The 22,778-nt window shown below is 54.0% G+C and overlaps 1 protein-coding gene across 8 annotated transcripts in view; it reads right to left on the bottom strand.

The window, feature by feature from the left end:
* Nucleotides 1-22,778, bottom strand: part of LOC139598327 (ankyrin repeat and fibronectin type-III domain-containing protein 1-like) — a 237,852-nt gene that overhangs the window by 45,818 nt on the left and 169,256 nt on the right. For 2 of the 8 annotated variants that reach the window (XM_071444584.1, XM_071444585.1), the window contains exon 1: nt 691-997. The exons of the other annotated variants lie outside the window; for them this stretch is intronic. The gene's annotated coding sequence lies outside the window, so the exon portion shown is untranslated. Of the gene's footprint in view, nt 1-690; nt 998-22,778 lie in introns of those variants that run through there. 8 annotated transcript variants of the gene reach the window in all.

The raw sequence follows: 22,778 nt of genomic DNA, 5'->3' as shown, positions 1-22,778 counted from the left end.
ATCCAGGCAGGAAAACCTCCCACTTGTTGCACACTCCTTAGCCTGAGACTCAGGAGCCAGCACGTGCCTGTGGCTCTGAACTAACCCAGATGTGGGCAGGCAGCTCCCAGCCTCTTCCACCAGCACAGGCAACAGTCCCAGGACGAGCCATGGGCTGCCGGCAGCCCAGGCAAACAAGCAGCATTTCAGCTGGTCCTCCCTCCTTGGGGAGCAGCCCCTGCACAAACAGCTTTGAGCCAGGCTCGCCCCCAGCAGCATCCTGGCTGCAGCCGGGCTGGGGAAGGCAGCTGTGCCCGGGGCGAGCAGTGCTGGGAGCACAGAGCTCTGCACTCCCTGCGCTGCGGGGCTTGGCTGCTGTCAGCAGCTTATTTGCACAGGTACAGTCAGGATAAAGTAAAAGGAAAATAACCAAAGCTGGAAAGGTTCTTCCCAAGCAGGGAGCAGTCTTTTGGGAGAGAGAGGGTTTGGCAGCCCTCACGGCCACGAGCACACAGTCAGCGCTGGCTGCGCACAGCGCTCTGGCGAGCCCCGCTCCCGGTGGCACGCTTCCCACTGACCACGGTCCCGGGCACGAGAGTGTCTCCAAAGCAGCAGCCAGGGCCAGGAGCCAGTGAGCCATGCCCAGCTGTGCCCTGTAGGGACAGGGACAGCGACAGATGCCCGCGAGCCACGCAAGCGATGCTCACTCACCTGCACAGCCTCTGCTCCCTTTGCTCTTGGTGCTTGGCTCACCCACTGCCAGAGCAGCAGCTCATCCCAGGGTGTCTTTTCAGGAGAGTCCCTGTCCCCTCTGTGCACACTCCCATCCTGAGCGGGGTCCCTGCTCCCATCTGCGTCGCCTGACCTCCTCAGCTGCCACCTCCGCTTCCCTCACCCATCACCTCAGGTTTCTCATTTGCTCTGTGCTTGGCTCTTTTTTTCTTTTATTTTTTTTTCCTCCCAATCTTGTTTCTATAGAAACGAGATTAGCAGAGGGGGAAATAAAACAGCCCCATGTGACTCAGATTCCGACACTGAAGAATCTCCTGGTTGTGCTTGCCGTGGCTTTACATAACCAGGAGCCTGTGCAGGCTCAGATGGGGGTACCGGGCTGGGACGAGGGACACAGGGCCCAGCCAAGGAGAACCAGGCTCAGGTGAGTGGGATCAGGTTCAGGTGAGGAGTACCAGGCTCACTTGTGGAGGAACTACCAGGCAGAAGGCAGCGATGCCTCACCTCCACTTGCTTTGGGTTTGCTGTGACACCCCTGATGCAATGACATGTCACCAAACCCTGCATGGCCCTGCCTCACTACCTGTTCCCATTGAGAAGGGCAGAAAGCAGAAGCAAGAATGGTGAAAACTACTCTGAGTCTCACCAAAACCCCAGGTTTTGGTCCCCAGGTGAGCTTTGGAGGAGGAAGCCCCAAGACCCCCTATGCTGCCAGGCTGTTCTGCCCCTGCCCTCAGCAGGAAGGAAAGTGCTTTGGGCCACTGGTCTCCAACCTTCAGGGACTCATGGGTGACCATGCAGGCAGTCTGGTGAGCTGCAGACAGCCACATATTCCACTCTGCTGACATTCCTCCTCCTCAATCTCCCAAATCTGTGAGCAGTGCCCATGACTGGGGCACACAAACCATGGACTGAGCTCTTCCATCACTGTTTCGGGGACCGACACAGGACGCTGCCCACAGGGACTTCCCAAGCCCAAACCTTAGCTCCAGGTGAGCTGGGAAGTGCTGAGGATCCTGCCTGAGGATCCCCATGTGTTTCCTTAGCTTGGGGACAGATGATGATTGCACATGCTGCCTGCCAGGGTCACCCACCCAGAGCTTCTGCTGATGAACTCCTTTGTCTGTATGGCACACTGCACTTCTGCTGCACCTCTGGAGGCTCAATCCCCACTCAGCCCCCACTCCTCAAGTACTGCCCAGGACTGAAAAAGAGGCAGCATACCCTTTTACTTGGGTACTTTTTATAGCAATAGGACAAGGAGAAACAATTTTAAAGTAAAAGAGGGGAGATTTAGATTAGATGTTTGGAAGAAATTATTTGCTTATAGTGTGGTGAGACCCTGACACAGGGTGCCCAGAGAAGCTGTGGCTGCCCCTGGATCCCTGGAAGTGTCCAAAGCCAGGCTGGACAGGGCTTGGAGCAATCTGGGATAATGGGAGGTGTCCCTGCCCACAGTAGAGGAGTGGAACAAGATTATCATGAAGGCCCCTTCCAACCCAAACCATTCCATGATTTCTAGGATTCTATGAAATGGGAGTCTAAGATGATGTCCTGCCAGAACACAGCAGTGAGGTGCCTTCCCCATGGAACAGCATGGAGCTTAGCTGGGCTAGCAAAGCAGCAGAACATCTCTGGAGGTTTGGCTCCTACCCAAAGGATGGAGCATTGGCTTATCCAGTTCCTCCAAGTCCCTGGTTTTCCTCTGGGATTTCAGTGTCCCACTTCTCAGGCTGACTCAGCCATGATTAGCTGGTGAGCTCTGCTGCTGTGACAGCCCCAGGCCTGCCTGCAGGATATGACATTAGGAAACCTCTCCCCCCCTAGGGCACACTGGTGTTCAAGGGGGTCTCAGTTCCCTCCCTGACAAGCTCAGGACAGATCAGACAGAATGTCAGAGCAACTGTGGGCAGCCATACTGAGAGCAAGTGATGAATTCGGGCATATCCACTCAACCAAACTTCTCCATGAGCTGTCCCAGAGGGCTGGGGATGTGATGAGCAGGTTGGGTGGTGCTGCAGAGAAGGAAGCAAAGGCTCATGCAGTGCTGAGGGGATGAGCTCTGTGAGGGCCTGGCTCACCCACCTGCTGAGGACACAGCTGCACACCCAAAGCACCCTGTCTGGTGGGACAGAGCTAGGGATGCCTGTTCTGACCCAGCAAGGAGTGTGCTCAAGGGCAGCACAGCTGGCCAGCAGCCCAAGGCTTCCCAAGGCCAGGGAGAGGGACCCCAAGGATGCTGCAGATGGGGAAACAGTCACAGGACTTGCATGAGAGGGTAAGGAAAGAATGTAGAGGGCTCATCAAAAGGGAACCAGGAGAGATGTCTGACAGCCCTGGGATATGAGGCTGCAGCTCTAGACAAGTTGATCCTGAGACCCTGAACCATTCCTCCCCCTACCACAGCTCACCTCAACATGAGCCATTGTTCTGATTACGCTAAAACAATAAAGAAAAGATGGGTCAGAGTGCAACCCCCTGAAAACCACAGCCCAGAGCAGTCCGTTTCATTGGCCCAACACAGCCATGGTCACCAGGGAGTTGGGGAAGGGATTTTATAACAACAAAAGTCTCAGTGGTCACTGACATTTGCCAGATATTGGGGGTCATAATCAGTGCTTAAAGCCTGTCAGTGAGCACTGCTATGCCAAGCCTGACTCTTCACAAGCCAAGCAGATGCAGGCAACAGGACTGATGCTGGGCTGGATTCCCTAGAAAGGACCAAGCTGGGCTCTGCAGGTCCTGGCTCTGCAGCCAGAAGCTGGGCAGAGCAGATGGCATCCTCTATTTAAAGTATGATAACAGGGTCACAGAAATGTCTGCCAGCAAAAGGACTTGGATACCTTGATCTAATTATAGCTGGCATTATCAGGCTGCATTACAATTAGCAAGTCAGTGGCCAGTCTCTATTTCTGGTCTGCAACACGAGGCAGGTCGGTGTTCCAAGGAAGAAGGAGAAGGGAAGCAGGGGGAGCAGGACGGAGATACCTCACAGTGTGTTTAAATAAGCAGCACAGCTGCTTCCGAACGCTGTAGACAGGAAAGTTTTATTTGGAGGGGCTTTATATGGGAAGCCAAGGAGAGAAACACAACCCATCCCTTCAGCACAGTCTCCATCAGCCACCTGTGAGCAGCTCCTGCCCCCACACCCGCTCCTTCCCCTGATGGTGAGGGCTGTCCTCACCCTCCAGGGGAGCTCGGGGTCCCACCAGACCAGTGGGGTCCTGTGCCTCAGAGCAAACCCTGGCCCAGCTTTTCATGGAATTCTTAACGTGGGAAAAGTCCTCCCAGATCCAATCTGACCATTCCCCCAGAACTGCCAAGGCAACCACTGAGACGTGTCCCCAGGTGACACATCCACACAACTTGTAAATCCTTCTGGGGATGGTGATTCCACTCCTGCCCTGGGGCAGCCTCTTCCAATGCCTGAGCACCCTTCCAATGCCTAAGCACCCTTCCGTTTCTTCCAGCAAAGAAATTTTCCTTAACATCCAAACTTTTCTAAACTATTTAGAAGCCAAATTGAAGCAGCATCCAGGAGGGAGCCCAACCACACATCCTATTTGAACCCCAAAGCCTATTCCCACCGGCCCTGTTCAGTGTTCAGCACCAGACCAGTCACTTAAGGACAGCTGACAGCAGCCAGAATCCCTGGAAGTGGCTGGCATTTTTAGAACATCTTTTTGTTTTCTTTGAAAGCCAGAGTTTTTTTTTTAACTAAGAGCATTTGATGCAAAGTATATGATGCTAATCCCAGCAGAAGGAACCATCTGATGAGTCCCAAATTAAAATGTTCCTTTGTTTTGGCATTCAAACATTGCATTTTAATACTAATGCACAATCAGAATGGAAGGTAAATTTGCATGTCCTTCTCCTAAAAATTGTCTCTCAAAACAATAATTTTACTCATTTGCATTTTGACAATAACAACTGTCCCCTCTCTGACCAACATCTGTGCTATGACAGAGATGCTGGGCACATGTGCCACAGCCTGGTGAGTCATCCTGCACCCCAGCATGCCTGTGCCACTGGGGAGACTGGACCTGCATCAGTATCATCTCTCCCCTGGGCAGACCCTTCCAGCTGGAAATCCACCCCCACAGGAACCATCCCAAAGGTGGGCACAGCAAGGAGACAGCAGGATGTGCTGCTGAGAGCCCAGGAGCAGGGATGTGGTTTGAAAAGGGGCTACAGGATCTTGCAAGAGGGGGATCCTGGAGACAATGTAAGACGATCAAGAAGTTTCCTCTCTCTCCAGATTCTAAACAATATTTAGGCTGGGATCTGCACACCTGTGCCATTGTCACATTAAGATCCTGTTGTTGCCATTTGGTGTTGTAAAACAGCTGGAAAGAAGAGAAGGGTTTGGGGGTGCTGCTGGCTGAGAGCTGGACCTGCCCCGGCCGTGTGCACTCAGAACCCCCCTGGGCTGGGCAGCAGGGAGGGGGGGATTCTGCCCCCTCAAGTGAGACCCCACCTGCAGAGCTGCCCCAGCCTGGAGCTGCTGCAGTGAATCCAGAGGAGGTCATGGAGATGCTCCAAGGGCTGGAGCCCCCCTGCTCTGAGCCAGGCTGGCAGAGCTGGGAGTGTTCAGCCCCAAGAAAAGACAGCTCCAGGGAGAGCTCAGAGCCCCTTGCAGGGCCTGAAGGGGCTCCAGGAGAGCTGGAGAGGGACTGGGGACAAGGCATGGAGGGACAGGACACAGGGAATGGCTTTACACTGCCAGAGGGCAGGGCTGGATGGGATATTGGGAATTAGGAATTGTTCCCTGTGAGGGTGGGCAGGCCCTGGCACAGGGTGCCCAGAGCAGCTGGGGCTGCCCCTGGATCCCTGGCAGTGCCCAAGGCCAGGCTGGGCAGGGCTTGGAGCAGCCTGGGACAGTGGGAGGTGTCCCTGCCATGGCAGGGGTGGCACTGGATGGGCTTTAAGGTCCTTTTCAATGCAAACCATTGCATGATCCTATGATTGTATGTAACAAAGATCTTTTTCTGACTCCCAACCATGAACCAGATCACTGACAGGGACCATTTCATGACTGGCACATACCAGTGTGCTTCACTCTCAAAATTAACAGTCTACTTTAAACCCAAAAATCCATCCATATACAGACAACAAATAAATAAAACCTACAAAATAACATGGTCAAAAATTCCTTTCCTTGGGCAAAATTCCCATCACTTTGCTTGTTTTTAAGAATTCTATCATTTCCCTCTGAGATTGTTTTTAATGAAGATATTTATCACTCCTTCCTGAGCAGCAGGACGGAGCACTTGGGCTCTTCCAAGCAGGCTGTGTGAGCATGATGGATTGTCCATGTGCCAAGTCAGAGGAACGTGCAGACTTGCTCCTGTCTTGCCAGGAGCCAGGTTTTCAGAATTCCCCTACTACCAATTACAGCTTTTATCCTAATTAAAAAGATAGCAGGGAAAACAAAGAAAAGGACAAAAACCAACGAATGTTTTTGTTCATGTTCCCTCAACAAGGATGGGTGAGGAGGTTCCTGAAGGGTTCATTCCTCCTGGGACCTTCCCCTCTCTCCATTCCTGCCAGCTGAGCCCACACATGGAGAGGCAGCACCACGCCGTGCTGGCAGCCCCACCGTGCTGAGCCGAGCCGTGCCGAGCCGAGCCGAGCCGTGCCGTGCCCGGCCCCGCCGTGCCGTGCTGAGCCGAGCCGAGCCGAGCCGAGCTGAGCCGAGCCAAGCCGAGCTGAGCCGAGCCGTGCCGTGCCAAGCCGAGCCGAGCCGAGCCGAGCCGAGCCGAGCCGTGCTGAGCCGAGCCCAGCCGAGCCGAGCCGAGCCGAGCCGTGCCGTGCCCGGCCCCGCCGTGCCGTGCTGAGCCGAGCTGAGCCGAGCCGTGCCGTGCCGTGCCAAGCCGAGCCGAGCCGAGCCGAGCCGAGCCGAGCCCAGCCGAGCCGAGCCGAGCCGAGCCGTGCCTGCAGCCTGCCCTCCCTGCGCGGGGACAGAGCCGGGGGCTGTGCCATTGTTTAGTCTGTGTGCAGCCCCGGCGCTGGAGCCGCCTCTTGTTTTCCATGGCCGCGCGTCCCACGGCGCTCAGGAATGGAAAACTCGTTGTTATTGTGGGCTGCCGGGAGCCGGGCCCGGCCGGGAGCGGCAGCGGGGATGTGGTGAGGGCCAGCCGGCCGCAGCCCCCATGGATCAGCTCCCGGCTGTCGCCCCCGGACCGCACCGCCCGCACCAGCGGCACCGGCGGGGACAGGAGCTGGCTGTGCCGGGAACACCGCGCTCGTGGGCCCAAGGGTGCCTGCAGGGGCTGCAGGGAGGGTGAAGCATGGAACAAGGGTGACAGAGAACAAGCCCAGACCCCAGAGGCACCAGACAGCTGCTCATAAATGAACCCCTCAGCATCCTACTGGCCTCAGTGCTCAGGAACGGTACAAAGCAGGGCCAGGACATGTCCCTTTGGGTGTTGGAGCACTGGAACGGGCTGCCCAGAGGGGCTGGGGAGTCTCCTTCCCCAAATACGTTAAAAAACACACCTGGGCACGATCCCGTGCAACCTGCTGTAGGTGACACTGTGCTTTAGCAGGGATTGGACAAAATGATCTCCAGAGATGCCTTCCAACTCCAACCACTCCCCAGTCCCACAGCACATACAGCCTGACCCATGGCTCTGCTGCCTCTTCTCATCTGGGTAGTTGGAGATTCTGGTGACCCCCAAGGGCACCCAATACCTCTCTGTTTCATTCACAAAGTTCCTCAAACTGGTAAAGACCTATCAAAGAAGTTAAGACCTATTAAATCCCAACCTATGGAGGATCCTGGGCAACCAAAGGGAAAAAGGAGAATGGCAAAATACCACAAGTCTGATTATGAGATGTAACACTGGTGCTCACCAGCACCAAACAGGAAAAACTCACTGAAGTACTTTAATGGTCAGAAGAAGGCGACCATAAAATGCCACTGTGTTACCACAGCCCTATTCTGCCCTCTGCGGTTCTTCTCCTGCAGAGAGTAAGTGATTATTAGGGACAGCTGGGCCCACACCACAGAGCCCACTCCATTGCCAGCACCTCCTGGTCCCAGGATGGGCTGCAGGAAGATGAAGAACTGTGGGGGCACCTGTGGAACTTGTGCCCTAGCCCCTGGGTGGATCTGGCTGGGGGTGCAGACCCTCCAGGCCGCAGTTCCAACCACATCTGTCCATGCTAAACAAAAACATCCCTCTCTGGCTTTCCCTCAGGATTTGTGAGCATGTCAGAATTAAACCCCAGTCTCCTGGGCTCATTACACTAGTGCAGGAACCTGCATCTTTTTCTCTTCTCTGTGTCCCAGTTCTTCCCAGTTCAGTGAAAATCCCTCCCCACCTTGCCCAAGGCACTTCAGTACTCATGGGGATGCAGGAAGCTGCTTAGCAGCCCTTGAAATAACGGGGACCAGGAGAATGGGAAACACATCTCTACAGGCAAACCATGGCTTATTCAAACTTCCTCCCAGTCCAAAACTTCCCTTGAAAAGGCACGACAGGGAGCTACAAAGGTCCCTCTTGCAAGAAGGGAAAAAATGCAGGAGAGAAAAGCCCTTGGCGTGCCTCCCGCGCAGCCGGCTCCGGCCCCCGCGGCTGCCATGGAGGTTTGAGGGACTTGAAGGGATTTGCGATGCAATAAAAACATTCCTGCTTGCAAAGCATGAAACCCCAAAAGTTTATGGGAAACCACTGTCTTCGGGATGTCTGCATATCTTCAGGCATCCTGGGAGCTGTAGTTCAAAGAAACCAAGAAAAAGCAAGCAGCCGATAATGATGGTTTCTGGATGGAGGTTGTGTGACTATTGGCTCCCGCACGAAAGCCTGAATTTCTGGGATGCTGAGCCCATTTCTGCAGCCAAGTGAGAGGAGAGCTCCTCAGCGCCTGGGGCACGAGGGACTCCAGCCCCACAGCGAGGGAGAGTGAGAGGCACCCAGAGAAGGGCAACCCAAAACCCAGGTGCTGATGACTGGGAAGAGGAATGCGCTGCAGCAGAGGCCAAGAGGGACAGGCCAAAGCCATTTCCAGGGCTGGGAACCTGGCTGGAGCACAGCCTCACCTGTGAGCTAAGACCTCTGTGCCTCAGTTTCCTCATTAACTCTTATTATCCCCCTATTCCCAAGGGCTGCAAGGATTGGTCTTTGCTGTTTGAACACCCATGGAGAGCTGAAGTCCTCAGAAGGCAGTTGTTCACACTGCACCAACAGCATTAAATCACCTGCAGGCCCATTTCCCCATGAAGGGCAGCTGTGCCAGCCAGGCTGCTGAAAGGCACTTTATTCCAACAAGAGACACCCTGCATGCAAGAGTCACCTCCCAGAAGGAGAGCCAGCAGCATGGGATGTGACACCCTCAGGGTGAGGCACTGCCCATCAGCAGAACTGCCACACCTGAAATGCCCTGGGGTGCAGGGGCAGTGGTGGGGGGACAGAGATGTGAGAGGCTGTGCATCATCCTGGACTGAGCATGGAGTGATGCAGGAGACACTTTCATTTCCAACCAAGGAATCCTGCAGCAAAGACCACAACCTGGGTGAAGCCAGGACTGGAGACATGAGTCAGGCAGGTGACCTTCTCACAACCTGCTTTGTATCGTGGGCTTGGACTTCACAGGCCAGAGCACGAGACTGCCCCGTGGCTGTGCAAGGCCCTTTGTGAGAGGGGACAACACCTGCCCACCAGGGCACTACCACACAAACCACAGGGACAAACTCACAGCATCAGCCCTGGCACCAGCTGACACACCCAACCCCAGCATGGTGTGCTCTGCTGGCTGCTGTCAGCCTGAAGGCCTCAGAAGGGCTTTCTGACACTTGGAAAGCAAAGATAAACCACAGGAGAGTTTGTCCTTGGCGAAGACCTGTAGCCCTGAAGAACAAAGAAGAGGTGGAGCATTCACACAGGCAATAGCAGCACGGATGCTATTCCATGGATGTTCTCCAGCTGCAGCATCATCCTGCTCCAGAGCAGAGTATCTTGCACATTGTTGCCAAAACCCCACATTGGTGCTCACCAGACACGGCCCATGGGATGGGAACACCACACAAGGCACGTCCCCAGGACACAGCACTCTTCTCACCTCACTGTCACTCCATCCAGGCTGTCACAGAGCTGGGCCTTCAACTCCTCAGCACCACTCTGGTGTGACGAGGCAGCAGGTCCACACGACACTGCAGCCCAGAGCTGAGTTTCTGGAGGTTATGCAGACAGACACCTTGGCTTTGCAAAGCTGAGCCCTCTGCTCTGGAGAAGAGTGGCTAGAATGTTTCTGGGCCAGCTATGCCTTCACAGGCAGTGGAAAGGGCACCCTGAAATGGTCAAGGCCAGGGCAAGGTAAGCTGAAGACCTACCAAGGTTTAGGATATCATGCTGGTGCCTCTTGCTTCCTTTTCCTTGACTGCCAAACTCACACAGCAATCCTGATTTCTCCTGAAACTAAATCCAGTCTGATGGAAACCACGCAGTGGACACAGCCAGCTCCCTGCTTTGAGGCTCCCAAACTCCAGGAGATACCCAGAGGCCATGGTGTGAATGCCAGCACCTGCTCCACCTCTCCCAAGGCAGGAGTTCTGCACTGGTTGTCCCTGCTCACTTCAAACCTCAGTTTGGAGCCCTTGTTCCGTACCTCAGAGCTGGTAAAACCCAGCTGAGGAAGATGGTGGGACCTTCAGCAGCAGAGCAGATGCTCAGAAACCAGGACTACCTCCCAGACAAGCCCAGCCAAAGCACGGCATGTGCCTCTTGCACTGCAGGTCTTCTCCTGCACTCCCTGACCCTGACAGAGCCTTTTCATGGCACCACAAGCCTCAGGAATGGACATCTTCAAAGCAGAACCTCAGGGAGTGAAGAGAGGAGCAGGAAGCTCCTGGTGTTACGGGCCACTGCAGAAAGGAAAAGCAACCATCTGGGTTCCGAGCACCTCTCAGCAGCTGGAGGAACACACAGGCACTGCTGTGGTTTGGACAGGTTGGTTCAATGCCCCCCAACAGGTAACCTGGGCCTTCTGCAGTCATTTCCCTTTGAATTAACGCCGCTCTTCAGATGTGACTGACAATGCTGACGTCTGGCTATTATACCAGGAGTCGTTCCCAAAGCTCCCTGTACCTTTTTCAAAAAGAGCCAAAGCAGCAAAGGTTTATTAACCAGGGAGACAGAGAGCACAGGGAAGGAACGTGCTGTTCTTTGACAGGAACTGTGCTAATGAACGTTATAAAATTAAAGATCAGGAAAACCTCAATGACAACTTCAGCCCTAGAAAAGCTACCATTCAACCCCAAGGAAAACAGCCAAGAATGAAGAAAGTTCACTGTGGATTCTGGGTCCACATTCCAGAACTTTCTCCTCCAGCACCAGGTTATTCCATTAAAGCAGAGTCTGGCTTTAGGCTCATCACAGAGGACCTCTGCTAATTCTGGGTATGATTTCAGCCAGCCACCACCCTATCCTGATGGAAAGCAGTTAGGTGATAGCTGAACCAGGACTTTGCAAGCCACCAAGAACACCATGCAGACACAGATCCCTGTCCTTTCTTTCAGCACATTCCTTGGGGATGAGTGGCCCTGGTGTCCTCTCTCCTCACACCCCCTTGGAGCTGGTTAATCCACAGAGAAGAAGAGGAGCTGCCACACCAGGATGTTTGTGGCCTTGCAAGTGGCTTTCAGGTTTGCTTGAATGGTTTGCTTGGAAACTTAAGTGGTTTTCAGGCTTCACCTCCTTGGCCACTGCAGGGACTGCTTTAACAGGAGCAAGTCCAATGAAACCCTTCAGCATGTGCTCATCTCCCAGGTAAGAGCAGCCTGTGGAGATCAGTGCTCCAGAAAAACACTTTCCTGGATGTCATGGAGATGCCACCACCAAAGCCCTACCTGAGTAAGGCCTCCCAGGGCTGCCTCTCCCCAGGAAAAACAGCAAACCTATTTTGAGTATCAACCTATACTTTAGGCATTTCAAAACAAGCACAAGTCACTCTGCTCTACAAAATAACAAAAATCCTGGAAAAAACAGAGCACAAATTGTGCATTCACACAGGCCCCACCAAGCGTCAACCCAGGGTGAGCAGAAGCAGCTGAGTCCAAAGAGAGTCACATTTTCGAGGGAACATGATTGCAGCCCTGGAGCTGGTGCTGATAGGTGAGCTCCGGGCTCCTGGCTGTGCTGGGCTCAGTGGGAGACGGGGCTGGAGCCCAGTGGGATGGAAGCTCTAAATCAGGAATGCAAACATTGCCCCCCTGCTCAGCAGAAGGCTACACTCAAAGTGAGCCCTTGTCTGGGAGAGCCAGCGGGCGAAGCAGGGCGCTAACAACAGCTCTGCCAGAGTCCAAAATATACCCGCAACTTGTTTGGAATTACTTTGTGCTTTAAAATATGCTGAAAAATTTCCATCCAGCCTGGCTGTGGAGCTGCAGGAGGAGCCTGGGGTTTGTTTCCACATACAGTGATGCTGATCTGAATTCCTCCCCATGGGTAGTGAAAAGAGAGAACTCTCGGGGAGGGCAGTGCTGAGAGGAGACAGGGACAAGGAGCCACCCAGGGTGCCCTGGCAGTGATTTTGGGTGGGGACAGCACAGCAGTGGCTGTATGGGGGAGTGAAGCACCCCATGGACACGTCAAGCTGAGCTAAAGCAGAGAGGGGGATCTGCTCCCTGAGAGGGCAGCACAGCCCCCGCCGGCGCTGGAACCTCTCGCTTGTGGCTCAAGTCAAGGCAGATCCATTACAAACAAACCTGTGGGAGGGAGAGGCAAAGAAAGAATCCCGCGAGGAATCTGCAAGGCACTGGAGGAGCTAAAAATAACCACCACCAACAAATCAATCTAGAAACAGAAAGCTAAAATCCCTTAGAGTAGAGGGTTGCCAGGTGGAGGAGGGAGGTGCCTGGCATCCTGTGCCCTGGCTCTGCCCACCAAGGATCCTGCAGGGAGTGGGGGCACAGGAATGTGGCACTGAGGGGGCATTACTGCCTCTGCCTCCAACACACACCAGCTCCCATATAGGGAAATGTGGCATTGTTTCCCTGTTGTTTCTTACCTTTGTGGTTTCAGATTGTCTCTCAAGATGGGCCAGCTGACTCCAAGGAACCAAGGTACTTCAGCCAAACTGCCCAATCCCTCCTCCACTCCATTCCAAGCTCCAGAAATGGAGCCCTTTCCAGGAAATGTGTCCTTTCCAGTTCTGGTCACCATCTTTCCCACATCCCTCTGGTAAGATCAGTCTGATCTTAGGACTCATCTCTGTATTTATCAGTGCTCGGGTCTGACATTTCCCCCCACCCCAGACCCCTCCAAGAATGAATATCCCAATCCAGGCCTTCCGCCCCTGAACATGTGCTATCACAGACAGAAACCTCAGAATGCAGGTCACCACCATCTCACAACTGTAAAGTAACAGAAACACTCTTGGAAAGTGCATAAAGGGCTCTGGATGGCAACTCAATTGCAATGTGAAATTCAAATGTGAACTCTAGGAGTTCACAGAAGAATCTGTGAAGTCCTAAAGAAGAATCTGTCCTGGATGTGGTAAGTCAGCAGGGTGGAGGAGCCCTGGCTTTTGTTCGCCAGGCACACAAGAGAATTCCCAGCTTGCTGGAAGGTCCCAGCACACAGGCAGAGAGCTGCTCCTGTCCTCCACATCCCCAAGGCCAGCAGGGAAGAATGCATCCCAGGGGCATTGGGAGAGCCCCCCACGCTCGTGCCATCCCCACCCCCAGGCTGCCATCTACACACCATGACATGTCCAGAGCCAAGCAGAGCTGTGCCATGGGGGCTGCACCCATCCCTGTCTGTGCCCACCCCAGCCCTGGCACAGCCCCCCTGGATCAGAAGGGCAGAACTGGAGGGACATGAGGCAAGGACAGGCCACCCAGGAGCAGGGACAGGAGGTAATTCGATGTGTTGCCCATGCCTCCCCCAGCACGGCTCAGCTCGGGTAACGAGCGCTGCAGGAAAGGGGACGCTGCTCTCCTGACACGATACACGCTGCTAATCCCACGGCTTTATCTGTCACTTTATCTGTCACTTTATCTGTCACTTTATCTGTCACTTCCGCGCCGGCTGCGGGACCCAGCCCCATCCTGCCTGGCTCCCGGGGCGCTCCCTGCCTGCCTCCCCCATCCCTGCTCCTCGCTCCCTCCTTTGCCTTAAAACCTCCAGGAGGGGAAAAGGGTGTTGACAGGGTGTTTGTTAAATCAGATGAGCTGGGAATGAGTGGGAGACTCACCAGGCAGTGCTCCCAGCTCTCCTGCCACAAGGTCCTTCCCTGGGCTGGGAGGGGAGAACGGGACCGGAGCAGGGCTGGGGACTCGCCCGTGGGGTCGATGCTGACACAGGGCACCCCTGCAGCAGGTTTAGCACTGGGCAAGGAACTGTGGAAACACAGGAGCAAAATTCCCAGTGGCCACTAGCCCCTCCTGGGTGCTTCCCTGTCCCGCTGCTCCCTGCAGGGACCCCCACATCCCTCACATCCCCAGCCTCCAGGGACCAGCAGCTGGCCCTGACATTCCCACCCAGCACCTCCTCTCTGGCTGTGCAGCAAGGGCCCTGGGCATGCCTGGAGGGATCTACCCAGGGACACAGACCCCAGCCCGGGGGTCCCCGTGGCAGCGCCCACCGGGGCCAGGGCCAGCTCCCTGCCCAGGAGCCCCAGAGCAGATAACTGCACTGTGCAAGTGCTGGGGCATGCAGCTCGGCAATAGCCCAGCTCTCCAGCTCAGGAATGTCCAAATAAATACAGAAATACATAAAAAGGCCATAAATAAGGTTGCCTGAGATGACTGTTTGTCTCCCGCCTGGCCAGGACCCCTGCTCCCCCGCTGCTGTTTGCCTTGGCAGATGACAGCTGGGTAATTTGTTTCCATTGCAATGAAGTCCCAATTAACTGGAATAAACTTTTTACACTAAGTGTGTTTGTTTAACAAACTGGCTCTTTCAGAGCCTCACCGAGACCTGATTGATGCATTTGAGGGGAGTGGAAACATGCTGGGTGCTTGGACATTAAAGCTGCAGTGTCTGAGCAGGCTGGGGCTGAAAGGGCTCTCTCTGTGTTTGGGAAATCAAAACTGACACCTCTGATGTCTGGACTGGGATAGGGATTTCAGCGTGGCCTTTGTGTACAAATATTGACAGTTTCTCATTTGCTGGGGCTGACAGCCCCTCCCGTGTCCCCGTGGGGCTGGGCATTGCCCCACTCTGCTGGGAGAAGGTGGGATCCACCACTGATGGGATGCACGTGGTCCCTCCTGGGGACAGCACTGGGGGCTCCAGCCAGCCATCAAAATCCCGAAGAAAGGTGGGATTGACTCCACAGGGCACTCTCAATGAGGCAGAGCCAATGTCTGCAGAAGCAGCCACGCTACTCCTCCCAGCATCAGCTCCATGGCTCATGGAGCCATTGATTCACAGCAGCAAAGCCAAGATGGTGAGAGACCAGTCTGAGATGGCTGGAAACTGCTTGGGAGTCTGAGTCTGCTTTCTGGTTCACTCCAGAGTTTTCAGCAACACCTTCCAGAGCTGAGGCGAGGTGAGAGAACAGAGAAACATGATAAAAGCCCAGAAGCAGAGTCCTCAGAACCATTCAGCTGGGATGGAAATGGCAAAGCCAAGTGGACAAACTGCACAACAGGGGTCTGGCACAACTGGGGGCCAAGGCAGGCAGTGAAGATGCTGTGCAGGCAGAGGGACTGCCTGGACACATCTGGAGGCTGCAGCTCTGGTGCTGTGCCTCCTTTGGGAGCATGGCTGCTGGGAGCACCCTCAGGACAGCAAAACCAAGCCCCACATCTGCCAGGAGGTGGCCTAGGATGGAGAGGAACAACAGAGGAACACCGTGGGGAAAAGATGGCCCAACCAACCCTGGCAGGGGTGCCAGAGGCAGGCACCAAGCACCACTGCTGGCTCTGGTGGGATGTCCCAGGAGGAGGGAAAAGCCATGGCACAGCTCCATGGCAGAGCCCACACCAGGACCAGCCCCACGCTGGAGCTGTGTTCCAGCTGCCTGCTGAGACACTGCATGAATAATAAGCACTTCTGGAAAACAAAGCACTTCTGACATCCAAGGGGACAATGAGAACAGCTGAGCTTTCCCTCCCTGGGTGCTTTTTCCTTCCTACCTCAAACTGCAAAGGAAAATCTCCAACAGACCCTGCTTGAGAACTGTCAGCTCCAGAGGTGTTCTTGAAGCATTCACTGGGAAGGTTTTTCTATTTCAAATCTAAAAATGGGAATTTGCAGGTCCCAGAGCTCCTTTCTTCTGCGAGCAACACACATATTTCCATTTGCTGTGGGGCAAGGTGGTCTGGGGGTTGAGCTGATCTCCCACAATCCATCAGTAAAATGCTCCAAAGTCTGCCTGAAGTCAGCCTGCCAGGACTGTCCACAGCTTGATTCAGTCAAGTCTTTAATTTAGGTGTAAATACAATTATTCATTGTTCCATGCCCTGGCACAGGGTGCCCAGAGCAGCTGTGGCTGCCCCTGGATCCCTGGCAGTGCCCAAGGCCAGGCTGGACAGAGCTCGGAGCAGTCTGGGACAGTGGGAGGTGTCCCTGCCATGGCAGGGGCTGGAACAAGATGAGCTTTAAGGTCCCTTCCAACCCAAACCATTCTGGGATTCCATGATTCTTTAGTGATTCTTATCAGCTCATCCTACATTCAGGATGTATTGAAGCCACCAGAGGCAGCACCGATGGCAGAGCTCTGCACTGTCTGCCCAGGCTCCCTGTGCAGTCCATGGGGAGGTAAGAATTCATTTCCCCATAAATTAGAAGGAATGCTGCTCGTGACGCCCTTTCACATGATGTCCTAAGCCTCAAGAGACAAATAAGGACCCTCACCCTTATCCCTTCCCACTGCACAGCCACACCACCCTAAATGCTGTGTCTGCCAATGCCAGAAAGCTGCAGGAAAGCTGAAATCCTTGGATCACCCTCCATGCACATGGCTCTGTCAGGATGCAGGACAGACAGCGCCTTCCCTCCTGTCACACCCTTAGTGACACTTTTCCCTGAGCAGATCAGCACTGTTCCCATGGCCCCTGCAGGCTGCCCAGCACAGCCCAGTCCTGCCTGATGATCCCTCCCAGAGGAAGAGCTCCAGGACCCGGCTGATTGCTCACACAACCTGAGACTGCCCCTGGATCAATGGAAGTGCTCCAAGAATGGGGTTTGGAGATACCTGGGACAGTGGAAGGTGTCCCTGCCCATGGCAGAGGGGTAGAACTAGATGATCCTTAAGGTCCCTTCCAGCACAAACCCTTGTGTGATTCTCCAGTGCCACAGCCCAGCTGTCAATGTGGCCCTGCAGGTGGGAGCACAGAGAGAAAATACCACAATGGTATTTGAATAAAAACCCAGATTAATCTGAGGCTGTTCCAAGCAACTGTATCAGAGCCCTGCTCGTGCTGTGCTGAGAGACAAAGCTCTTGAGATGATGTGAGGCAGCAAGGTGGAGAAGGGAAAATGAGGAAAGGGCAATTTTCCCTCACGAGCAGAAACTGAAGGCACTCAACATTCCTGGAGCTGCTGAACGTGATGGCAGTGCCTGCGTGGGAGGGTGCCAAGGAGTGAAGAGGAGGGCACTGCACACTTACACTACACACCATTATATGCTTTTCTTTGGAATTACAGATCTTTTAGCAGTTGGTGCTTGAATAAACACATATCTACCTTCTCACCAAGGACTGGGGCGAGGCACAGCACATCATACCTAAGCCAGCTGCAGGAGCTCAGCCTTAAAGGCATGTTCCCAATGGATAAGAAATAATGTGTTAGCATACTGAGAGACTCTCAGAGCCAGCAGTAAAATCATGGGGAGGGTTTGGGTTCCATCTAGCTCCAACCTCCTGCCATAGAGTGCAGAATAGAGTGGTCAATACGAATGAAATATTACAATATATAGGAAAATTATTCGGGAAACTAAAGAAAGGGAAAATGTGTGGTTGGACATGGAAAATCTGCTATTGAGGGCCAAACAAAGGCTAGCAATAGGTCTGGTTTTAAGGATCACTGGGGCTACTTTAAAGTAGAGTCTGTAGGACTGCTCAAATTATGCAGAAAAGGAAAACATAGTCCATATTTATTCAGTGTTTGGGAAAAAAATGTGAGTAAACTGATTCCTAGGAGAGATGAAGCTCTCCTGAATCATTAGCATCCATGTGTATCAAATGTGGCTGAATAGCACCAAGCAGCCAGCACAGCCAACACATACCCAAAAGCTGGAGAGAGGTTTTTGGTCTCTGCTGCTTGTTTTGAGCCAAGTTCAGGTTACCACATCCAGATGGACATGGCTCCTTCCCCCCAACATTCCCACCCGGCAGTAAGGGTGACCTAGTTACCAACCAAACAGTCAGCCTGATATAGGACCCAGAAGGCAGGGCTCATCTGGAATTTAATTAAGAAATTATTAAAGGATGTAAGTTCTAATTAAAGTCAGTTGGTGTGTCTTGGTGGAAGAGATCTTGTCCAATGAGCCTGATGTCACTCTGTAATGAACCCTGGCTGGCAGGAAAGGCCCTGAGCCCCTCCTGGCTGCACAGGCAGAGCTCTCAGTGCTCCCTGACACTCTCAGTTCAGAAGATGGGGCTGTGCAGCCCTAATCAAGCATTTTAAATAGATTTAGAGGCGGCTGACAGGTCTCACACAGGAGGTGTCAATGGGGAATCGTTAGCCAGGCTCCACAGGGAACACACCAGTCAATATTTCCATTGATGATCACATGGAAATACAAAATCCTCTCTCAAAAAATTAGCAGGTGACAGGAAGATTGATGGAATGGTAAATATTGATGAGGAGAGAGGGAAATGCCTGCTAATGCTGAGCCCATTCAAACACTGTACATGGTAATGCAGCCCAGCCTGGGATAACACAGCTTCGGAGAGGGATTTCAGGCCCTATTTCTGAACAGGGACTGGATCCCAGACAAGAGGGAGCCTCCAGAAAGGGTCAGGGGTCACCACGGGTGAGCAGCCCAGCACAAGGCTCTAATGTGATGCTGTGGTGAAAAAAGCTGATGCAGTTCTTAGGGGAGAGCAGGAGAGCTGCACATACTGCACTGCTGGGACTGCCACTGCCACTCCTGCAATTAAGGTGTCCATGTTTAAAGGGGACATTAAAACAGCAGAGCCTGGAGGGATGAGTCACAAAATTGATCTGGTGGCTGGAGAAAACACCATGCTGTAAAAGATTTGAGCTATATTGAGTTTATTGATAAAAATCTGCCACCCATCAAAAAACAGAGTGGTGCCAACTGCTTTTATCAGTGAGAGGTGCCAGGAGGCAGGGACAGGGAAGTAGAGCCCAGCGAATTCTAGTGAGTTTTGGGTCAGGATTAGATACATCTCAGGGATGCTCAGAGAATTGGGTAACACTCAGAAGGCAACCAAAACCTCTGCAGGAGCTTGTGGGTAATTCATATCCCTGCAGCACATGGGAGGCCAAAGGAGTGATCTAATAGACCTAAATCCCACCCAAATGAGTCCCAGCAGACAGCTGGAGCTCCAGGGCTGACTCCTGCTATGCACAGGATAAAGGCTCAGGAGGGCTGTTTGGTGACTTTAAACTGACAGAAAGCAGGTTTGGAGTAAATGCTATGAAGGAATTGCCCCCTGTGAGGGTGGGCAGGCCCTGGCACAGGGTGCCCAGAGCAGCTGTGGCTGCCCCTGGATCCCTGGAAATGTCCAAGGCCAGGTTGGACAAGGCTTGGAGCAGCCTGGGACAGTGGAAGGTGTCCCTGCCCATGGCAGGGGGTGGGACTGGATGAGTTTTCAAGTTCCTTCCAACCCAAACCATTCTGGGATCCTATGAGATAGTCCTGGCCTTGGAGCCATGGGGAGCTGTGGGGGCACTGAACTCTTCAAAGTAGAAATTCTGAGCTACAAGTCCAGCTACCTTTGAGGAGTCCCCATCAAGTCTTGTGCTAGAAGCAAAGCATGAGGGAAAGGATCCCTGTGTCTTGGAGAAAGCCCAGCAGGGATTGCTGGCAGCAGCTCAGGAAACTCCTCTCCCCACTTGTCCCTTCTGCACCCGGCTGTCTTTGGGACCGATGGCTGCTGTGGGTGGCAGCAGCACCTCCCATGGCTAAAGCATCTCTGTGTTGACTCACTGCAGCAAACAGTTTGCTCTCTTGCTTAGGGGAGAAAGCAGGCTTGGTTATTTGTTAAAAATGCCCATCTTCCTACGCTCAATTCCCTTTCCATGATTAATGCCAGGCGCTGCAGTCGTGGCAGGGCTGCAGCTGGTGCTTAGGTGGCTCCTGTGCCAGCCTGAGTGCTGAGCTGGCAGCATCATCCTCCCAGCAGCAGAGGGGAAGGCAGCCCCGGGCTCAGGGCAGCATGGCAGGCAGGTGCCACCCTCATGTCCCCACCAGTGGCCCTTGGAGCCCCAGTGCCCACTCTGCTCCCTCCTTCTGGAAAAAGCAGCAAGGAGAGGGACCTCATGGTGAGCAAGGAGTCTTGTGCTGCCCAGAGGCTGTGCAGGGGGACAAGGGCTGAGCCCCAATCCCTGCTGGCATTTCAAAGGGACAGAATCCCCTCAGGGAAGTGCACAGGGCAGGGGAACACACGCCCTTCAGCTGAGACAACAGGAAGCAGCACAGAAAGACTTTGAGTCCTTGTGTGGCAGTGCTGGAGACAGGGAATCAGGCCCATGCAGGTTTTTAATTGGAATGGAATTGAAATTACAGGGGGGACAAAATTCAACCCTGCTTTGGTGTAAAGAAAGGGGCTGGGGGATCAGGGAAAAAAGCCCTGCAAGTTTCTATGACAACTGCCACAGTAAGAGCCTACACTGCAACCTCACTTAACACATTAAAAGCTGCAGAGAAACAATGGAACCCTAAACTATTTTATACCAGGTGCAGGAGGGCCATTCCCAGGGGAGAGCAGGCACAGGGCCTGGGGTTGGTCCAGTTCTCCCATGGCCTGTGCATCCAGTGCAGGCTGAAATGAGTTCAGCCAGCCCCAGAAACTCTTCCTCCTGTCCCCTGCTCTCCAGGGACCACTAAAACCAAATCCTTGTCCAAACTTTTCTTGGGCCAACATATTTAATTCTGGTTATCAAGGGTCCTGATGCCATCCAGGGTATCTGTGTCCTGAAAAGCCATGGATCCAGAATAGTTTGAGTTTGAAGGGACTTTAAAGCTCATCTCATTCCAAGCCCCTGCCATGGCAGGGACACCTTCCACTGTCCCAGGCTGCTCCAAGCCCTGCCCAGCCTGGCCTTGGGCACTGCCAGGGACCCAGGGGCAACCACAGCTGCTCTGGGCACCCTGTGCCAGGGCCTCAGCACCCTCACAGGGAAGAATTTCTCCCCAATACCAAATTTAAATCTCTTCTCTTTTACTTTAAAATCATTCCTCTTTGTCCTATCGGTCTCTGTCCATGCAAACAAGACACTCTCCCTCTCTTTAATAAGCTCCTTTAACTACTGGAAGACTGAAATGAGGTGCCACTGAAGCCTTTTCTTCTCCAGGTGAACACCCTCAGCTCTCCCAGCCTGGCTCCAGAGCAGAGGGCCCAGCCCCGGAAGCATCTTTATGGCCTCCTCTGGGCCCATTCTGTGTGCAGAGCATCCCACCATGATCCTCCAGGCCCACAGGGCACAGGAGCCCAGGGCAGGCACTCTCTCCCAAGAAGCAACAAAAGGGAAATGAGTAAGAGCAGCGTTCATCCAGACTTCACCAGAGCCACAGTCCTCAGCAGGGCCTCCCATGCACACCATGCAGTGCTGCCCTCCCTCCCATGCACACAATGCAGTGCTGCTCTCCCTCCCATGCACACCGTGCAGTGCTGCTCTCCCTCCCTCCCATGCACACCATGCAGTGCTGCCCTCCCTCCCTCCCATGCACACCATGCAGTGCTGCCCTCCCTCCCTCCCATGCACACCATGCAGTGCTGCCCTCCCTCCCTCCCATGCACACCATGCAGTGCTGCCCTCCCTCCCTCCCATGCACACCATGCAGTGCTGCCCTCCCTCCCTCCCTCCCTCCCTCCCTCCCATGCACACAGTGCAGTGCTGCCCTCCCTCCCATGCACACAATGCAGTGCTGCTCTCCCTCCCATGCACACAATGCAGTGCTGCCCTCCCTCCCTCCCATGCACACCATGCAGTGCTCCCCTGCCAGGCTGCAGTGGGCAGGGGACCAGAGCAGGACAGCCAGGCCTTTCACAGGGGGCCCTGCCCTCATCCCCGGGTACAAATTGGTACCAGACCAGCTCCCCAAGCAAACAGCAGTGTTGGCTGGGCAGGGGGCCCAGAGGGCACAGTGCACAGCAGCAGGGTGATGGCTCCTCCATGCCTGAGCTCCTGTGGGATCCCTGCCAGCACTGCTCCTCCTCAGTGCTGTCCCAACTCCCTCCACAGCCCAGAGGAACAGCCTGGACCTGCCTGTTCTGAACTGGCAGGAGATCATCTGAACTCCTGCACCCACTGCAAATGTCCAGAGCAACCCTCTGCCATGCCATGAGACACCCCTCAGTTCATTCCCACTTCTGCTAATCCCCAGCTCCCTGCTGCTTCCCACTGCTCATTCCTGCTTCTCCTACTCCCTGCTCCCAGGCTGCTCAGGGTCAGCCCTGCGCTCCCTTCCCAGACTGGTATTTGTTAAATGACTACATTTCTTCAAAGTGCCTTTCCAGGATTCCCTTCCTTTCTCTGCATTCTGAAGCATTAAAGCCTCTCCACCTGCCTGAAGCTCAGACTGAATCCACTGGCCAAACTCCAGGGGGAATATTTTATAAGTTTGCTATACAGTTTCAATGGCTCAGCCCCACTGCCAGGATACCCCAAACCAGCACCAGAATCTTCTTTAAATAAGTTGTGTGTAAAACTCCTTGACTCTCCAGAGATCTGCCTTGGACAGGATTTGGGGTTGGAAGTGAGGACACCATGTTGATGATTCCCTTCTGGAGGGCTACCCTCCCCTTCAGCCTCCAACCTGCACCCACCCAAAGAGCACCCACCCCACAGACCCCAGCATTTCTCTTTCACCCTCCACAGCTCTGCCATTCCACTGCTACCAGAGATGTTGGTGATGGTGTTTCATCCTTTCCTACAACCAAAGCTGGGAGCATTCTCCAAACTGTGCAGGTGGTTTTGGGA

Source organism: Agelaius tricolor, unplaced genomic scaffold (assembly GCF_023055355.1).
Source record: "Agelaius tricolor isolate 1412-34295 unplaced genomic scaffold, bAgeTri1.0.p SCAF_19, whole genome shotgun sequence".
NCBI classification, from domain to species: Eukaryota; Metazoa; Chordata; class Aves; order Passeriformes; family Icteridae; genus Agelaius; species Agelaius tricolor.
Note: the sequence above shows the minus strand (reverse complement) of the source record. Positions and strands in the feature narration are given on the sequence as shown.